This window comes from Garra rufa, chromosome 23 (genome assembly GCF_049309525.1).
Source record: "Garra rufa chromosome 23, GarRuf1.0, whole genome shotgun sequence".
Taxonomy (NCBI): domain Eukaryota; kingdom Metazoa; phylum Chordata; class Actinopteri; order Cypriniformes; family Cyprinidae; genus Garra; species Garra rufa.
Window position 1 is genome coordinate 2663433 of NC_133383.1, and position 19083 is coordinate 2682515.

At 35.0% G+C, this 19083-nt stretch overlaps 1 protein-coding gene and 1 pseudogene across 1 annotated transcript in view; one reads left to right on the top strand and one right to left on the bottom strand.

Annotated features, from left to right (window-relative positions):
• Nucleotides 1-19083, top strand: part of LOC141299823 (adenomatous polyposis coli protein-like) — a gene marked incomplete at its 3' end in the record, with an annotated part of 204026 nt that overhangs the window by 123055 nt on the left and 61888 nt on the right. The window lies entirely within an intron of this gene.
• On the bottom strand, nt 2963-16478 carry LOC141299767 (C3a anaphylatoxin chemotactic receptor-like; annotated as a pseudogene).

The window sequence follows — 19083 nt, forward strand, 5'->3', positions numbered from 1 at the left end:
GTATTTTTTTTTTTTTTTTTTTAAATCACCATATCACACATCGCTTTTTCTCTTGCATGTATTTGTGAATGGACCCTGGACCACAAAACCAGTCATAAGGGTCCATTTTTTGAAAACGAGATTTGTACATCATCTGACAGCTAAAGAATATGCTTTCCATTGATGTATGGTTTGTTAGGATAAGACAATATTTGGTCAAGATACAACTATTTTTAAAAAAAGGGAATCTGAGGGTGCAAAAAAATTTAAATATTGAGAAAATTGCCTTTTAAATTGTCCAAATGAAGTTCTTAGCAATGCATATTACTAATCAAAAATTAAGTTTTGAAATATTTATGGTAGGAAACTTACAAAATATTTTCATGAAACATGATCTTTACTTAATATCCTAATGATTTTTTGCCTAAAAGAAAAATCTATAATTTTGAACCATACAAAGTATTGCTGGCTATTGCTACAAATATACCCGTGCGACTTATGACTGGTTTTGTGGTCCAGGGTCATAAATATATCCCAATTTAATCATTGTAGCATCTTTTGATTTATGCTTAATTCAGTTTCTGCATAAAAATAGTTCTTTCACTGACCGTCTGATTCAAAACCAGCTCCGATATCATCGTCAGCATCACATGAACACATTTAAATAATTTTGCCTCAATTTACCCCCAATCTTGTGGGAAATCCAACGATTTAAAGAAAATCGGCCAATGAGACGACCCACAGATGCTGTTTTGAACAGCACATGCTATCCTTCCCTGAGGGCGGATCACAGCAAAAAAACTCACAGTCTTAACATCAGCAGCCGGAAAACACAACAGACCTTTGAGTCGTGTAAAATACAGGCCGTCAGAATGCTGTTATTTGTATTTCCACACAGAGAACCAGAGAGATGCAGCTTCCGTGAGGGGAAAGAGAGGCAAAGTAAACCCAGGAGAGCGATCGATCGATGGGGTCGGTAATGAACAGCGCACGGCTTTAATTAACTTGACAAATCTGTCATTGACAGCTGCAGAAAAAGCCTTCAGGATCCTAAAAGTGCAACAGCATCGCCGGCAACACGACAAAGAGTTTAAATTAAACTGGATAAAAAAAAAAGTTTGTCAAGACTAACTTTAAGTTGGCTTGAGAAAGTCGGACCAGAAAGTTTAAACATTTAAAAAAAGTTTTAAGTTTGACGGTTTTCAGTCTGAAATAGTTTAAAGTAGTTTTAAAAGCTTAAAGTTCGATTAGCATGTTACTAGCATGTTGCTAGCATGATTTTATTATGATTAGCATGTTACTAGCTTGCTGCTAGCATGTTTCTAACATGATTAGGAAGTTGCTAGCATATTGTTTGCATGTTTCTAGCATGATTAGCAAGTTGCTAGTATGTTTTAGCATGATTAGCAAGTTACTAGCATGTTGCTATGTTTCTAACATGACTAGCAAGTTGTTAACATGTTTCTATCATGATTAGCAAGTTGCTAGCATGTTTTTGACATGATTAACAAGTTACTAACATGTTTATAACATGATTAGCAAGTTATCAGCATATTTCTAGCAGGATTAACACGTTGCTAGGATGTTGTTAACACAATTAACAAGTTACTAGCATGTTTATAGCATGATTAACAAGTTATCAGCATATTTCTAACATGATTAGCATGCCGCTAGCACAATTAACAAGTTACTAGCATGTTTATAGCATGATTAACAAGTTGATAACATGTTTGTATCATGATTAGCATGTTACTAGCTTGTTGCTATGTTTTTAACATGATTAGCAAGTTATCAGCATATTTCTAGCATGATTAGCATGCTGCTAGCATGCTGTTAGCACAATTATCAAGTAAAAAGCATGTTTATAGCACGGCTAAAATGTCACTAGCATAATTAACAAGTTACTAGCATACTTATAGCATGATTAGCAAGTTATCAGCATATTTCTAGCAGGATTAGCATGTTGCTAAGATGTTCTTAGCATAATTAACAAGTTACTAGCATGTTTCTAACAGGATTAGCATGTCACTAGCACATTTATACCATGATTAACATGTTACTAGATTGTTGCTATGTTTGTAGCATGATTAGCAAGTTGTTAGCATTTTCCTAACATGATTCAAATGTTAGTAGCATGTTTCTAGCATGATTAGCAAAGTTACTAGCATGTTTATAACGTGATTAGCAAGTTATCAGCATATTTCTAGCAGGATTAGCATGCTGCTAGCATGCCGCTAACACAATTAACAAGTTACTAGCATGTTTATTGCATGATTAGCAAGTTATCAGTATATTCCTAGCAGGATTAGCATGTTGCAGGCATGTTGTTCGCATAATTAACAAGTTACTAGCATGTTTCTATCATTATTAGCAATTTAGTTTAAATGTATTATAAATGTAGTACATAAAAGGGAAGTTTGATTGAGTCTCAAGGGATTGTGGGAGTTTTGACAGTTGGAGTTTGAATAGTGTTGGCTCATTTGAACATTCTGTCAATGTAAGTCTATGGGATTTTCCCCAGTTTTAATGATCATTTTTAGGAAAACCGTAAGTCGGATCAGTTAGAAACGATACAGCAACTGGAGTCAGATCAGTCTGAAGATCTGGGCTGGGTTTGGAGTTTGTAGAGTTAAAGCTCTAGGAGGAGGAGCGTTTGGAAATGTTAGTTTTAGAATAAGTTGTTTAAATCGCATTGCTCAAGCCAATGTAATTATTAGCATTCAAAGTGCCATGAAATGCGAATGGGTGCCGTCAGAACAAGAGTCCAAACAGTTGATAAAAACATTACAATAATCCACACCTCTCCAGTCCATCAATTAACATCTTGAGAAGACAAAAGATGCTAGTTTGTAAGAAACAAATCTATCATTATAACTTCAATTCTGGCTCAAATATGAGTCTTTCATCCGTGATAACGCTTCCTGCCTCTTTTAAAGCATCTGGCCAGAATGACTTGAACAGCAGTTTCACAATCACACACTTCTTAATGGCTCTTAATGAAGTCCCATGCGTTGTGGAGCACAGAAACGCCCTCGGTGTGTTTGCACAGGCCTAATTCTGGCTCTGCTGACAGACAGCTTCGGGTCGGTTCTGCTGCCGGCTGGAGACGGATCTGACATTTCTCTGTCACTTCGCCCACAGACGCACATGAGCCGCTGGCACCCGACGCACTGTCAACATCGGACATCAGTCTGGCTTTAGAAACGGATGAAAACCCAATGCATGTGACAAAAATAACATAAAAAACTAATTATAGATATTGGATGAAACTAAAATAATACAAAAAATTAAATAATTGTAATTAAGTCAATTAAAGCTGAAATAAAATATAAATATTAGATGAAAAACTTGTCACAAGTAAAACTATACAAATATTTTTGGTAATTGAAATAAAGCTGAAATAAAATATAAATATTAGAAATCTTGTCATTTTGTTACTGAAACTATTAAAAATATTTTTGTTTATTGAAATAAAGCTGAGATAAAACAAAACAAATATTAAATGGAAAAATTGTTTTTGGTAACTAAAACTATTACAAATTGAAATAAAGCTGAACTATAATATAAATATTAGATAAAAACTTGTTATTGGTAACTAAAGCCATTACAAATATTTTTGTTAATTGAAATAAAGACGAAATATAATATAAATATTAGATAAAAACGTGTTATTGGTAACTAAAACTACATTGTGTTTTTTTTTTGTAAACTGAAATAAAGCTGAAATAAAATAACACAAATATTAAATAGAAATACTGTTTTTTTAAGTAAAACTATTACAAATACTTTTGTTAATTGAAATAAAAGTGAAGTAAAATAAAACAAATATTGAAATAAAGCTGAAATGAATGTTAGATGAAAACAGAAAAACTGGCATAAATACAAACTAATACAATAATGATTAATATTTTTAAGTACTAAAATTACTAACACTACACTGTAAAAAAAATATATTTCTGTGTATGTCATTTCTGTGTAGTTATTTGTGAAATTTACTAGCTATTTTTACTACTCAATTTACTACTAAATTTACTACTATTTTTGAGTGAAAATTTTAACAATAAAATCCTACACCAAATGAATAAATAATTTAAAGCTCAAAATATAAACATACTATTACTAACATATAAACACATACTAATTAAACTATACAGCCTACTACAGAACTATATAAACAAAGTTAAAGTTTTCAAATGACCAAAACTGAAATAGAAAACTTAAACTTAAATATAAATATTACAAAACAATAATAGTGATTAAAAGAGCATATAACAAAAAGTCTTTTGAACAGTACAAATTTTAATGTTTTTTAAAGAAGCCTCTCACTAAGCCTGCAGTGATATTTGATCCAAAATGCAGCAAAAGCAGTACCATTTTGAAATATTTTTACTATTTAAAATAACTGTTTTCTATTTGAATACATTTTAAAATGTAACTTATTCTTAAAGCTTTTCTTAAAGATTTTTTTTAGCATCATTACTCCAGTCATAATAAAATGTTTGTTGAGCAGCAAATCAGCATATTAGAATGATTTCTGAAAGATCATGTGACACTGTAGACTGGAGTAATGATGCTGAAAATTCAGCTTAGATCACAGAAATAAAATACATTTCAAAATATATTCAAATAGAAAACAGTTATTTTAAATAGTAAAAATTTTACTGTTTTTGCTGTACTTTGGATCAAATAAATGCAGGCTTGCAGAGCAGAAGAGACTTCTTTAATAAAACATTAAAAATCTTTTGACTGGTAATAAAGAACATTAATAAATACTATAATAGTACATACATAATACTAAATATGTACTATATTATATTTAGATTATCTTTGCCTTGTGGTAAATACACATGATCAACAATATGACAGAAAACAAGAACTTTAAACCAGGTCTACAGAAGTTCTGCTTCGAGCATGGAAAATCCTAGCATGCTCCCAGAAAGGATTCCAATTATTAACAATATATAAAGTATATAACAATATATCAAGTGATAATATTGACCAATTGTTTGCAAAAATAAAGGACTTTGTACATAAATTGTACACATTGCACACACCAACTGTCACAGTGTCTAGTTGTTGTGCCCTAGATTGTCCACTTGATAGCACTCTCCACTTCCACTGTTACATTTCTCATAGTCCTTTGCCCAGTCTTTTCTGTACTGATTATCATCAGCCATAGGTCATTTACTCATTAGATTATCACTGTTTATACCTTGCTTACTTTGTAGTTGCTGCAAAATTGGACCTGTTACATTGTGTTTCTGTTACCCTGTCTTTATGGATTACTTTTTGCTTTACATTTGAATTTGCTTGTTGCTTTGTTTTAGGATTATTGTTTGGATCACTATTATTAAACTGGCACTTGGATCTATTTTATTATCCGGGGGTCATTCTGTGACACCAACATTCAGTACCATGGCCAACTCTGCGCACAGATGCGTTAAAACTTGCTCATGTTCCTCAAACAGCAGAGCAAAGTGATAGCAATGCCAACGGCTATGGATTTGATTGCCTGGAATAAAAGAATTGGGAACAAAAAATAAATAAATAAAAATCAATAAATGACAATGCCATCCATGCCAAATACATACATGCAAACAGATGTGAGAAATAGCAAATGCAAATGAATGCAGGTATGTAGATAAGCAGTTGATATAGTAGGAGTTTATAAAGTGCTTTTCACAAGACCTCAATTTAATGAGGTTTTACACAAATGTATTAAGTGGTAATGTTTATAAGGTCTTAATGCCTTACAGTCCAAATTTAACAGATTAGGGCAGCAATATATATTCTATAGGTATGTGCCAAAAAAATAGAATATCGAGGGAAAATTATTTCAATAATTTGTTTCAAAAAGTGAAACTTACGTTATATTAGTTCACTACACACAAAGTCAAATATTTCAAGCCTTTATTTGTTTACATTTTAATGATTATCCAGTATTTCACAAGATTAGAATATTTCATGTGAACAATAAAAAGATCTTAAACACATGTTGGCCTTCTGAAAAGTGTGGTAATGTACAGTATTATGTCCTCAGCACTTTGTTGGGCCTCCTTTTGCACTAATTCCAGCATCAAGGCGGCGATCAGCCTTTGACACAGTTGAGGTGTTATGGAGCCCAAGTTGCTTTGATATTGGCCTTCAGCTCGTCTGCATTTCGGGGTCTCTGTTCCCTCATCAAAAAATGTGGCTGGAAAAGGTGCACAAGTGACAGGGATGACCATAGCTTTGAGAGGATTGTCAAGCAAGGGCGGTTCAGAAATCTAGGGGAGCTTCATAAGGAGTGGACTGAGGCTGGAGTCAGTGCATCAAGAACCACCACAGACTTCTGCATGACATGGGCTACAGCTGGAGAATTCCATGCGTCAAGCCACTCCTGAACCAAAAACAACGTCAGAAGTGTCTGTGCTGGGCTAAGGAGAAAAAGTACTGGTCTGTTGCCCAGTGGTCCAAGTCCTGTTTTCAGATGAAAGCAAATTTTGATTTCATTTGGAAATCAAGGTCCCAGAGTCTGGAGGAAGACCGGAGAGGCACAGAAGTCAAGCTGCTTAAAGTCCAATGTGAAGTTTCCACAGTCAGTGATGCTTTGGGGAGCATGTCATCTGCTGGTGTGGCTCCATTGTCTTTTATCAAGTCCACAGTCAACGCAGCTGTCTACCAGGACATTTTAGAGCTTTTTGGAGATGATGATTTTATTTTCCAGCAGGATTTGGCACCTGCCCACGAAGCCAAAACTACCAGTATCTGGTTTAATAGCCATGGAATAACTGTACTTGATTGGCCGGTAAACTGGCCTGACTTAAACCCCATTGAAAATCCATTGGGTATTGTCAAAAGGAAGATGAGGGAACAGAGACCCCGAAATGCAGATGAGCTGAAGGCCAATATCAAAGCAACTTGGGCTCCATAACACCTCAACTGTGTCAAAGGCTGATCGCCTCCATGCCACGCCGCCTTGATGCTGGAATTAGTGCAAAAGGAGGCCCAACAAAGTACTGACATAATACTGTACATTAACACACTTTTCAGAAGGCCATCATGTGTTTAAGATCCTTTTTTTATTGGTCACATGAAATATTCTAATTTTGTGAAATACTGGATTTGTTTTTTCTATTGTCATTAATCCATAATCATCAAAATTAAAACAAATAAAGGCTTGAAATATTTCACTTTGTGTGTAGTGAACTAATATAACATACAAGTTTCACTTTTTGAAACAAATTATTGAAATAAATTGACTTTCCCTCGATATTCAAATTTTTTGGCACATACCTGTAATTTAAGTCCCATTATTTTAGAGATGCCTTATACTGCCACATAAGCTGGACTAGGCTAGGACAACAACACACTGCTCGTCCAAACTCTCTGTGGTAAGCTTTCTAATATTTAAGATCTCCCTCTAGCGGTCACACGACGTAATGACATGATACTTACTACTTTATTACAGACATAAAGTTTGCAAATATGAACATAAATATAATATACATTTGTCATGAAACGTATTGATTGGCAGACAAGTGTTTGAGGCTACAGAACTTCAAAATAACATGATTTTTTTAACCGACTTCCTGAAATTGCTGAAAGGTGCTTGAGGTTACTCTCTATCCATTAAAATGTGTTTGATTCGAATTGCAGGAGATCGACAAGACGTAATTAACGTGACAGTTCTAAAATACGATCAGGTTGGTATTAACGGTCCTCTTCATCTTCAATCCAGCAACATACATGACAAATGCGTTTCCAGGAACGCCGAGATTCAAAGTCAGGGAGTAGAAGACCAGAGAAATCACCTTCATTCGATATTCCAAAATATCAAAATAATCCTCCATTGCTGTAATTGTGCTGAAGTGCCTGGTTTATCCTGCTAATATCACATATTGTCAATGTAAAATTATAAAGCATATTTAGGGTGTTGATGAATAAAGGAGTATATGATCAATTCATGTCTATTAATATCTATGATTACAAATATGCAACTAAATGAATACTATTTTAGCGTTACTTAAAAGTACAAAATGTCTTTAAAAATCATACAAATAACTCTATAAGTAATCATGACTCACGTTGTGATGTTTCAATTCACAATTATCCCAGTAAATGTTTTCTTGTCTAATGTTCAAGAGTTTATACCACTTCTTCAACGTTTTATCACTACATCAGGCTTTACTAACATTTCAAACATCGAGTTGTGAAACATCATGAGCAACTCAATGTAAAGCTGGTTAAGACTTCTCGTCACACAAGGCAATTTATAAATTTAAAAAACAAAAACTGATGTTAGACTAAAATAGCAATTTAACAAGTAAATAATTGCAGGAATTAAGTCAAACAATTGCAAGTCAATTCTGTTTACATTGCATTTATATATATATATATATATATATATATATATATATATATATATATATATACACACATACACACAATTGTTAACAGGCATTCATTATGTTAATTTACAATATAATGTTTGTTTGTCATGTAATGCAATTTAATTATGTATTTATACTATAGAGAGCTGGACAAGGATAGTTTACATTTGATAATGATATAAATGATCAATCAGTTGAGATTTCCTATAGCATTGCTTAATATGTATGGATAACTGTCATCATTTAAGGTTTTTAAATGTTTTTAAATCCACAAAGTTTCATTTTGAATTTTAGATTATTCATGCAAAATAGTTACTTCTTATTATAAATAATAAAACAGTAATTGTACATTAAAGCATACACTTATCAAATCTTAAGCTATAACATTTTAAGATGATATGCTCTGCAGTCATGTGATATTGGCATAAAAATAGAGAATGGAATAGAGCGGTGACACCCTGTTACATTTATTAAAAAGAGGAACGTGTTTAAAGTAGAAAAAACTACTGAGATAAGTGTTTTCTTCTGAAAAATAGTCAGCAAAACACGCGTCCCAAACAGTGACTGCTTATTTTTGCTTCTGTTCCTTTAAACTCTTGTCATAAACAGTGACTCAAACTGCTTACAGTTGGGTGAAAAGGTCTGAATCCAACATTTCGTTTTTCATATGGAGTTTTTCTCGAGTGATAGAGATGTCCAATTTAATTAAAAGTTCATTAGTAAACATAGCCAGTCTTTCGTGCATTGAATGTCAACACTGTCTGTCAAAGTCATGCAGGGACTCTGAGTGGCATAAATTTCTGAAGTCAGGCAAAAAAATGTAAGAAATTACAGTAAATTAGGCTACTTAGGAGTAAAAGTCTTGTCATTTTCACACACAAAATAAACAAAAAAACAAAAGGGTGACCAGGACCCCATTACAAAGCAACTAACTCAAACTAACTAAACGAAATGGAATGAAATATGATTTGGGTTTAAATAGTTTTATAATGTGAGAAGAGAGAGTGTGGAGTGATATGAGAGACATTCGAAAGGCCATGTAGGAAAACAATACATTTGACTGAGACAACAACGAGTTATAGCATGAGTGACACCTCAGACTAATCAAATATTCCATGAAGCCTAAATATGTTAATGAATAAACTTTTTGTCTGAATTAAAAGTCATTTTAAATGTTCAAAGATCATTCAACAACAGTAAAGAGAATTTATAGCAAAACTAGAAAACGATTGTAGACAATGTCATAAACAGTAAAATATTAAAATCTGGAGTGACGATACACACATGGGTTGTTGACGTGTAATGGCATTTTCACTGCCCAGCAAGATAAAAATTAATATAATTAATATTGTTGTTATTTAAAATGCAGTAAACCATTAAACATTTCTTTGTCCAATATGGACCTGTTGTTATTAAAGCTGCAGTGTTGTTCAGTTTTTACATTTTTGAGTCAAACGTCAAAATTGCCCTATGGTGTGACTGTCTCAAGCATGGTTCAATAAATTACAACTTTTATAAATTAAAAAGAAAAACAAAAATGTTAGTAAATACCTCAGGCATAATTGTACAAGTGTCTATTTTAGTAAATGGCAATGTTAACCACTAATGAAACATCCTATGGTGTGGCAGATATTGTTCTCCAGTCACATCCTGATTGACTAAGAGACTGAATTTTGTTGATAAAAAAAATTATTTATTATTAAAAACATATTGATATTGTTTGTATCAAAACTGAACGTTCTTTCTCCTTTGACATGTTTAAAATTAAATAGAAATACTTTAACTACTATTTCTGTCCTTTAGTGTGACATATGTCATATGGTGTGACACACATACTTTTTTTTTTCTCAAAATAGCTTTAAAAAAACAGTTGACTATTGCAATAGTGTAGATATAAATATCACTCATCTTAAAATGGTATACATGATGACAGCAAAGCTTGTCTTGGATTTGTCCAACAAGTCACGGGGGAAAAATTATGTTAATTAAACTTTAATATTACACAAATAACACTATACGAAAATAGATAAATCTCTCTCATGCTATTTGTATATTATTAAGAGTAAAAAAAACAAAGAAAGAATTGATGAAGTTAGTGTCAACTACCCACATTCTTACCAATACATGTAGTCTACTGTATATACAGACCTTTGCATTTAAGACAGAATATTCATGGACATATATTTTTAATCACAATGAGCGGTCATGCAGGCTGACCGCTCATTGTGATTAAAAATACATGTACATGAATATTCTGTCTTAACCACATCCCATCAGAAGACACACTATTGACTTCCTCAAAACTTACAGCACCTGCCTTAAAATAGTAGGTCCTCTTTCCAGGTAAGCTCTTGTAAAATTTCTTTTCGCAGGAGATTCCTGGACACCCCTGGCTGGACACATGTGTCTTAAAGGCCACGTGGCCTCCAATTATCTAAGTGAGTACAATCCATGTACTTTGTCTAGCTATTGGCTGTTATTTAAGGACCTGTCTCTGTGCTTTATATCTTTTCAGGGTATCTGCCTACACCTGCCTACAGTGCCTTGCAAAAGTATTCATACCCCTTCATTTTTTTTTCGCATTTTGTTTTGATGCAGCGTTACGTTAAACTGCTTTAAATTACTTTTTTCCACATCAATCTACATCTCATACACCATAATGGCAAAGCACAAAACAGGTTTGTAACAACTTTGCAAATTTATTAGAAATAAAAAACTGAAAAGATCCCGTTACATAAGCATTCATACCCTTTTCTGGGACACTCGTAATTTAGCTCAGGGGCATTCATATTGCTTCTAGATGTTACTACACTTGGAGTGGAGTTAAACTGTGGCACATTCATTTGAATGAGTCTGATTTAGAAAGGCACACACCTCTCAGAAAAGGTCTAACAGCTGAAAATGCATATCAGAGCAAAAACCAAGTCCTGAGGTCAAGATAACTGCCTGTAGAGCTCAGTGACAGACTTGTGTTAAGGCAATGATCTAGGGAAGAGTTCAGAAAAAAATCTGCTGCATTGAAGGTTCACAGAAGCATGTAGCCTCCATTATCCATAATGAAAGACGATTGGAACAACTAGGACTCTAGAAAATGGACGCAGTTTGCGTTCTCACAAAAGGGAACGTCTCAGGTTCACTGAGAAGGGGAAAGAGACACTGCTTCCTCTAGTCTATTTGCCATGCTTTGGACTTGAGCATCAGACGAAGAAGCAAATGTTGTGTTCTACCGACGCCCTTTTATAATGTGGTCGCACCAGTAGTAACGCGCAGGCGGTGACGAGTCCTGCCATAGTGACGTCATAGACTGTCGCCAGCCATTTCCATTGTAGTTTTTGTATGTATTCTTCAGAGACTAATCACACTGACGTCATTCCCATAGCAGCCTCTAGAGGATGCAGTCTCATTTCTCTTCTCAGGGAACCATGGTTACATATGTAACCCGAGACGTTTTGTTATACTGAGTAGACATTACATAGCATAATAGTAATTTTTGTACATACTTTTTATATGCCAAGTAATTAACATGTTTTATGGTGTACCAATAGATTACACACATTTGACAGTCAATGAAAGAGTTTGGATGTAAAAAAAAAAATGAAAAAGATTTGCTAAATATAAATGAAACAGAGCAAAAGCATTGATTTTGCAACACAGCTGCTAATTTATTTGCAACACTGCTTTTATTTTGCGTTTCAGTCAAGTGTGAGCTCGCGATATAGTTTTTTCCCTTTGTGCTTCACGTTTCTATTTTGTTTTGACATGGGGGTGAAGTCAAGGGAGTGTTTGTTTAAAAAACTGTTACTGCCATGGAAAAAAATGTGTTGCAAAATCCTTTTTTTTCTCTGTTTCATTTATATTTTGAAATCCTTTATTGGTTTGCGAAACTTCTTTTTTTTCTTTGTAGTTCTTTATTTTTGTTTGCAAAAAGCACATTTATTTTTTCTTAATACTTGAATTTTTCTTTTGCAAATCTTTATTTTCTTTTGAAATACTTAAATTATTTAGCAAGTATATGCAGCCCTGTTTTGACTCCATAATAATAGCATTAAATTACCTGAGCATGAGGTTGCCTACAGTTCAACTAAAAATAAAAAATGTTAACATCATTAAAACAGCAATATATGAAGGAAAAAAGGGTTTAATCCCCATTCCGTGGTTCTAACTTTATGGTATTTGAAGTGAAAACATCAATGGAGCCATCATTTTTTGAATTTGCAAAAATAAGGAACATTGTACTGTCAATATTTTCACAAAATAAATACCAAAAAGGTCACCAGGACACCAATACTAAACTACTTAAAAATAAACTAACAAAATGAAATTGCACTAAATGTTGATGTGGGTTTATTTTATTACGTGAGAAGATAGAGACCAGAGACTCAAAATAATTTAGCCACATGATGGCCAATCAAAAGAGAACGTAACATGTATTAAAAAGAGGAACCTGTTTAAAATGGAAATGACTGAGATAGGTTTTCTTCTGAAAAATAGTCAGCAATACACATTGCTAAACAGTGACTGCTTATTTTTGCTTCTGTTCTTTTCAAGTCGTGTCAAAAACAGTGACTAAAACTACTTACAGTTTGGTGAAATTCAAAGGTCTCACGTATGCTTGATGAAAAAATAAATGACTTAATAATATTAATATTAATAATAACAACAACAGTATAAGGTAGACTACATAGCAGCAGGCATTTAAGTAAAAGTAGGCCTATTATTTAAAGAAATAAGGGACAATGTACAATCAGTCTGTCATTTACACAAAATAAATACCGAAAGGGTGATACATCATTTGTATATTAAGTAAAGATCATGTTCCATTAACATATTTTATGCATATTATACAGTAAATATACCAAAACGTAATTTTTTATTAGTAATATTCATTGGTAAGAACTTCATTTGGACAACTTAAAGACGATTTTCTCTGTATTTAGATTCCCTCAGATTTTCAAATAGTTGTATCTCGGCCAAATATTGCCTATCCTAACAAACCTTACATCAATGGAAAGCTTATTTATTCAGATTATTTTGAAAAAATTGACCCTTATGACTGGTTTTGTGTTCCAGGGTCACAAATGGCATGAAATATGATTTGGGATTAAATATAGGTTTATTATGTGAGAAGTGAGAGTGTGGAGTGAAATGTGAGACATGGAAAGAATATGTAGGAAAATAAATAAAACATTTGTCTGAGACAACAAACAGTTAAAGCCTGCAGTTTGGCCTTGTTAAATATTTGGCCAAAGAATGACACCACAGTCTAATCAAAATCAAGTATCAACTTTTGTCCAAATTAAAAGTCATTTTGAATGTTTAATGATCAGTATTATAGCAAAACTAGAAAATGACTGAAAGCAATGCTTGATTAATGTTGTACCGTAAGTAATAGCAATTGTATAACATTAATAGCTATTCCTAGCAGTATACATAGTCTACTGTACAGTCGTGGCCAAAAGTTTTGAGAATTACACAAATATTAGTTTTCACAAAGTTTGCTGCTCAACTGCTTTTAGATCTTTGTTTCAGTTGTTTCTGTGATGTACTGATATATAATTACAAGCACTTCATACGTTTCAAAGAGTCAGTATTTGCAGTGTTGGCCCTTCTTTTTCAGGACCTCTGCAATTGGACTGGGCATGCTCTCAATCAACTTCTGGGCCAAATCCTGACTGATAGCAACCCATTCTTTCATAATCACTTCTTGGAGATTGTCAGAATTAGTAGGTTTTTGTTTGTCCACCCGCCTCTTGAGGATTGACCACAAGTTTTAAGATTTGGGGTGTTTCCAGGCCATGGACCCAAAATTTCAACGTTTTGTCCCCAAGCCACTTAGTTATCACTTTTGCCTTATGGCATGGTGCTCCATCGTGCTGGAAAATGCATTGTTCTTCACCAAACTGTTGTTGGATTGTTGGAAGAAGTTGCTGTTGTCCCATTCTTTGTTCATGGTTGTGTTTTGGGCAAAATTGTGAGTGAGCCCACTCCCTTGGATGAGAAGCAACCCCACACATGAATGGTCTCAGGATGCTTTACTGTTGGCATGACACAGGACTGATGGTAGCGCTCACCTTTTCTTCTCCGGACAAGCCTTTTTCCAGATGCCCCAAACAATCGGAAAGAGGCTTCATCAGAGAATATGACTTTGCCCCAGTCCTCAGCAGTCCATTCGCCATACTTTTTGCAGAAGATCAATCTGTCCCTGATGTTTTTTGTTTTTTTTTGGAGAGAAGTGGCTTCTTTGCTGCCCTTCTTGACACCAGGCCATCTTCCAAAAGTCTTGGCCTCACTGTGTGTTCAGATGCGCTCACACCTGCCTGCTGCCATTCCTGAGCAAGCTCTGCACTGGTGGCACTCCGATCCCGCAGCTCAATCCTCTTTAGGAGACCATCCTGGCGCTTGCTGGACTTTCTTGGACGCCCTGAAGCCTTCTTAACAATGCAGTGGAAAGTTTTTTTTTCGGGATTAAGTTCATTTTCATGGCAAAGAAGGACTATGCAATTCATCTGATCACTCCTCATAGCATTCTGGAGTATATGCAAATTGCTATTATAAAAACTTAAGCAGCAACTTTTCCAATATGTATGTAATTCTCTAAACTTTTGGCCACGACTGTATATACAGACCTTTGCATGCAGGACAGAATATTAATTTACATGTATTTTTAATCACAGTGAGTGGTCAGCGTGTAGACCACATCCCAGACACACCATTAACTTCCACAAAACTTACAACACATGCCTAAAAATAGCATCGGTATTACAGACTGCAAGCTGCTTTTGAGCTTTCCGTACACAAGAAATCATTTACTCATGAGCCAGTTCATAAAAACAATGTTATTTGAAATAAAAAAAAGCATAAAAACAATGCAACAAAAATTGAGAATTGTTAATCAGGAATCTTACTGTAACAAAACAACGTTGCAGACATTTTAGAACAGATCATTTTAGATTAATTTAATGCATTTTATAACTTCCAGGCAAAAAGAAACCAGAGTGGACACTTCCTATTAAAAGTTGTTTTGCATATCTTAAGTTTCAGGGGTTTTTTTTTTTTTATAAATATTTTTGCCAAATACTTCACATGAGTATTTGGTCTAGAAAAATACTCTGAGCATAGTAAAAAATAAAAAATCTAATCAGAAGTCAATTTGATTGCAAGTGGAAGTGGAACAAATCTTGTTTGAAACCGCATAGGTTTGGCATAGAAAAATGAATCACTTTGATTAAACGAGTTGATATCTTTACTGCACTGAGAGCATCTGCAGTGACTGTATGGTTTGTGACATTTGTGTTCCCTCTTTCAAAAACACGTCTTAGAGAAAGTTTGACATTGCTTTTAAAATCCTGCCCCATGAAAACATAAAGAATGGGGTTCAGACAGCTGTTGAAATACCAAAGAGATGGCCAATGGATCTAGTGCCAAAGCTATCCAAAAACTTGTATTTTCTCGGTACATTATTATCAACTCTACTATGTGATACGGCAACCAGCACAGAAAAAAGGCCACGATTTCAGCCAACATGATGCGAAACGCTCGTCCAGAGTGAAAATGACTCCTGCCTAACTTGTGTGCGATCAATCCATAGCATGTTGTGATGCAAATGAGAGGAACCAAAAAACCAAACACAAATCTGACAATGCTTAAGCTTCCATAAATCTTAATATTGTCTTCATCAGGTAGATGATACAGGCAGTATGTATTTACTGTGTAAGTCTCTCCTAACATCATGAAAGGCAGACTAAGAACTGAACACAGGACAGTCGTGCAATTAACAGACTGCGATGATTTTGAGCCCAAACCGGTGTGATCACCTGAGTAAACCGATCCAGACTAATCAAGTTTAAGGTGAAAACACTGGCAAACATGGTGATGCCCATAATGAACGGGAGAATCTTGCACATGAAGGATCCATATGGCCAGTGATCATCCACAATGCTCCTAGTTAAGTAGAAAAGAGTGGAAATGCAATACAAAAGATCAGCAATCGGTAGATTGAGAAACCCAGTCGTATTAAGTATTAACAGTCCTCTTCATCTTCAATCCAGCAACATACAAAACAAATGCATTTCCAGGATCGCCGAGGATCAAGGTCAGGGAGTAGAACACCAGAGAAATCACCTTCATTGGATAGCCCAAAATATTAAAATTATCCTTCATTGCTGTAATTGTGCCGAAGTGCCTGGTTTATCCTGCTAATATCACATATTGTCAATGTAAAATTATAGTCAAGAAACTTGATGAATAAATGAGTATATGATCAATGTATTTCCATTATTAGCGAAGCTGAATTAGTGTTACAAATATGCAGCCAAATAATGCTATTTTTGCATGCTTTAAAATGATATAAATAACTTTATCACTTCATCAAATTTCACCAACAAGTAGTGAAACACCATGACCAACTATGTAAAGCTGGTGAAGACTTCCATCACACAAGAGAATTCATAAATTGAAAAAATACTAATGGCAGACTAAAAAAAGTCATTTAACAATAAATAAGAACAGGAATAAAATTACCAATAGCAAGTCAATTTTGTGTACATATTTATATATACACACAATTGTTTACAAATATATTTATAATGTTAATTTGTAATATATTATTGTTTGTAATGTAACAGTATTACTTTATATGTATAACAGTTTGTATAAGAGTTTGAATTTTAAATTCTTTATACTAAATTATTTGTTTTTTAATAATATTTTAAACCCTTTTATCCGAATCAGTGCTGCCATTTTCAGTACAAATAAAGAGTCATGTTCAGTCTAATGGAGGAGAAATGTGAGTAAGCCACTTGTGTGAGAGATTAAATGTGTTGAGCAGAGAAACATGTCCATCTGACTAGAATACATTTACTAGTCACTGGTGATGCGCCTTAAAGTCTGTGTCAGCAGGTAGCAGATACTGACCTCTGGTGGTGTTAAGTTATACTGAGCAGAAATTACATCGGGTAATGAGATGGTTGTCACACTTGGAAGAGGCAAAGGCAAGGTAAGATTTCAATCGCACAGTATCTATTAAATAAACTCAGAAGCTTCCATCAGAAATCAGCAGGTAAGGCGGTGCAATAAACAGGAAGCATGTATGGCAGAGCTCACAGTCTGAATGGGGTATCCTTAGTTTTCAAGCCTAATGGTCAGACACGGATCCAGGGAAACGGAATAGAGACAGGTGAGTTCCAGTGTTGAGACCTTGAGACCAGCAACTGAGTGAGAGGTGAGTGTGCCATGTATGAGGTGCAGGTAAGTGGATGCAGGTGATTGTGGATGAAGAGCAGGTGTGTACCAGGAGGGATTCTGGGAATTGTAGTGTCCAATGGTAGAAGGGTGACTGGGAACGAGTGACTGTGGATGGTGAGACAGGTGTGACTGTGCGACAGTGGTCAATTAAAGATTGGTGACAATCAAGTCTTTTTATTTTCAAGGCTGATATGTTTTGGAGGCAAGAAGGCAGTTGAAGACTTTTGTCGCTACTGTGCTGAATGTCCACTCCACAGCCCCAAGGTAACATTTGGAAATCCCCTTATTCCTCTACCAATCATCGAGACTCCTTTTAGCAGGATTGCACTGGACTGCCAAAATCCAAATGGGGACAACGATACATTCTGGTCATCCTTGACTATGCCACCCAATTCCCAAAAGCAATACCTCTCCGATCAGCCACCTCAAGGGCCGTGGCCAGAGGACTTGTTCAAGTCTTCAGCAGTGTGGGGATTGCAGATGAAATTCTTACTGGATTGTTGTTCATCTCTAGTGTGATGAAAGGGACCTGCCAACAACTGAAGGTTAAGCAACTCAAAACCTCCATATTCCACCCCCAGACTGATGGGCTCATAGAGAGGTTTAACAATTGTTAAAGGGATCCAAGATGTAGGTGACTTTGTTTCCTCAGAAAAACACAAATGAAGATTTTTAATGAAAACCGGTGCAGTCTGCCAGCCTTATCATAGACGTGGATGGGCACCAAACCTTTAAAAGTAAACAAAAACATGCACAGACAAATCCAAATTACACCCTGCGGCTCGTGACGATACATTGATGTCCTAAGACACGAAACGATCGGTTTTTGTGAGAAACTGAACAGTATTTATATCATATTTTACCTTTGATACACAGCCACGTCCATCTGTCATGAGCACGAGTTTGGCATCAGTCACGTCACATGTGCACGCGCTTCTGGCGTAGTATACGCAAACGCCGGAAGCGATCTGTTGCATGAATACGACACTCATTGTTTACACAGTGCACATGGGTATAGCGGCTATACAAAATGGTAATTACGTGCGCGTATCCTGGTTGTTTAAACCGATTTAAAGCTAAAAGATTACGTTTGCTTGCACAAACTCATCCGGGACTTTTCGCTGATTTCCCCTTACGGCGTTTGCGTATACTACGCCAGAAGCGCGTGCTCATGTGACGTGACTGATGCCAAACTCGTGCTCATGACAGATGGACGTGGCTGTGTATCAAAGGTAAAAAATGATATAAATACTGTTCAGTTTCTCGCAAAAAACGATCGTTTCGTGTCTTAAGACATCAATGTATCGTCACGAGCCACAGAGTGTCATTTGGATTTGTCTGTGCATGTTTTTGTTTACTTTTAAAGGTTTGGTGCCCATCCACGTCTATGATAAGGCTGGCAGACTGCACCGGTTTTCATTAAAAATCTTTGTTTGTGTTTTTCTGAGGAAACAAAGTCACCTACATCTTGGATGCATTGGGGGTAAGC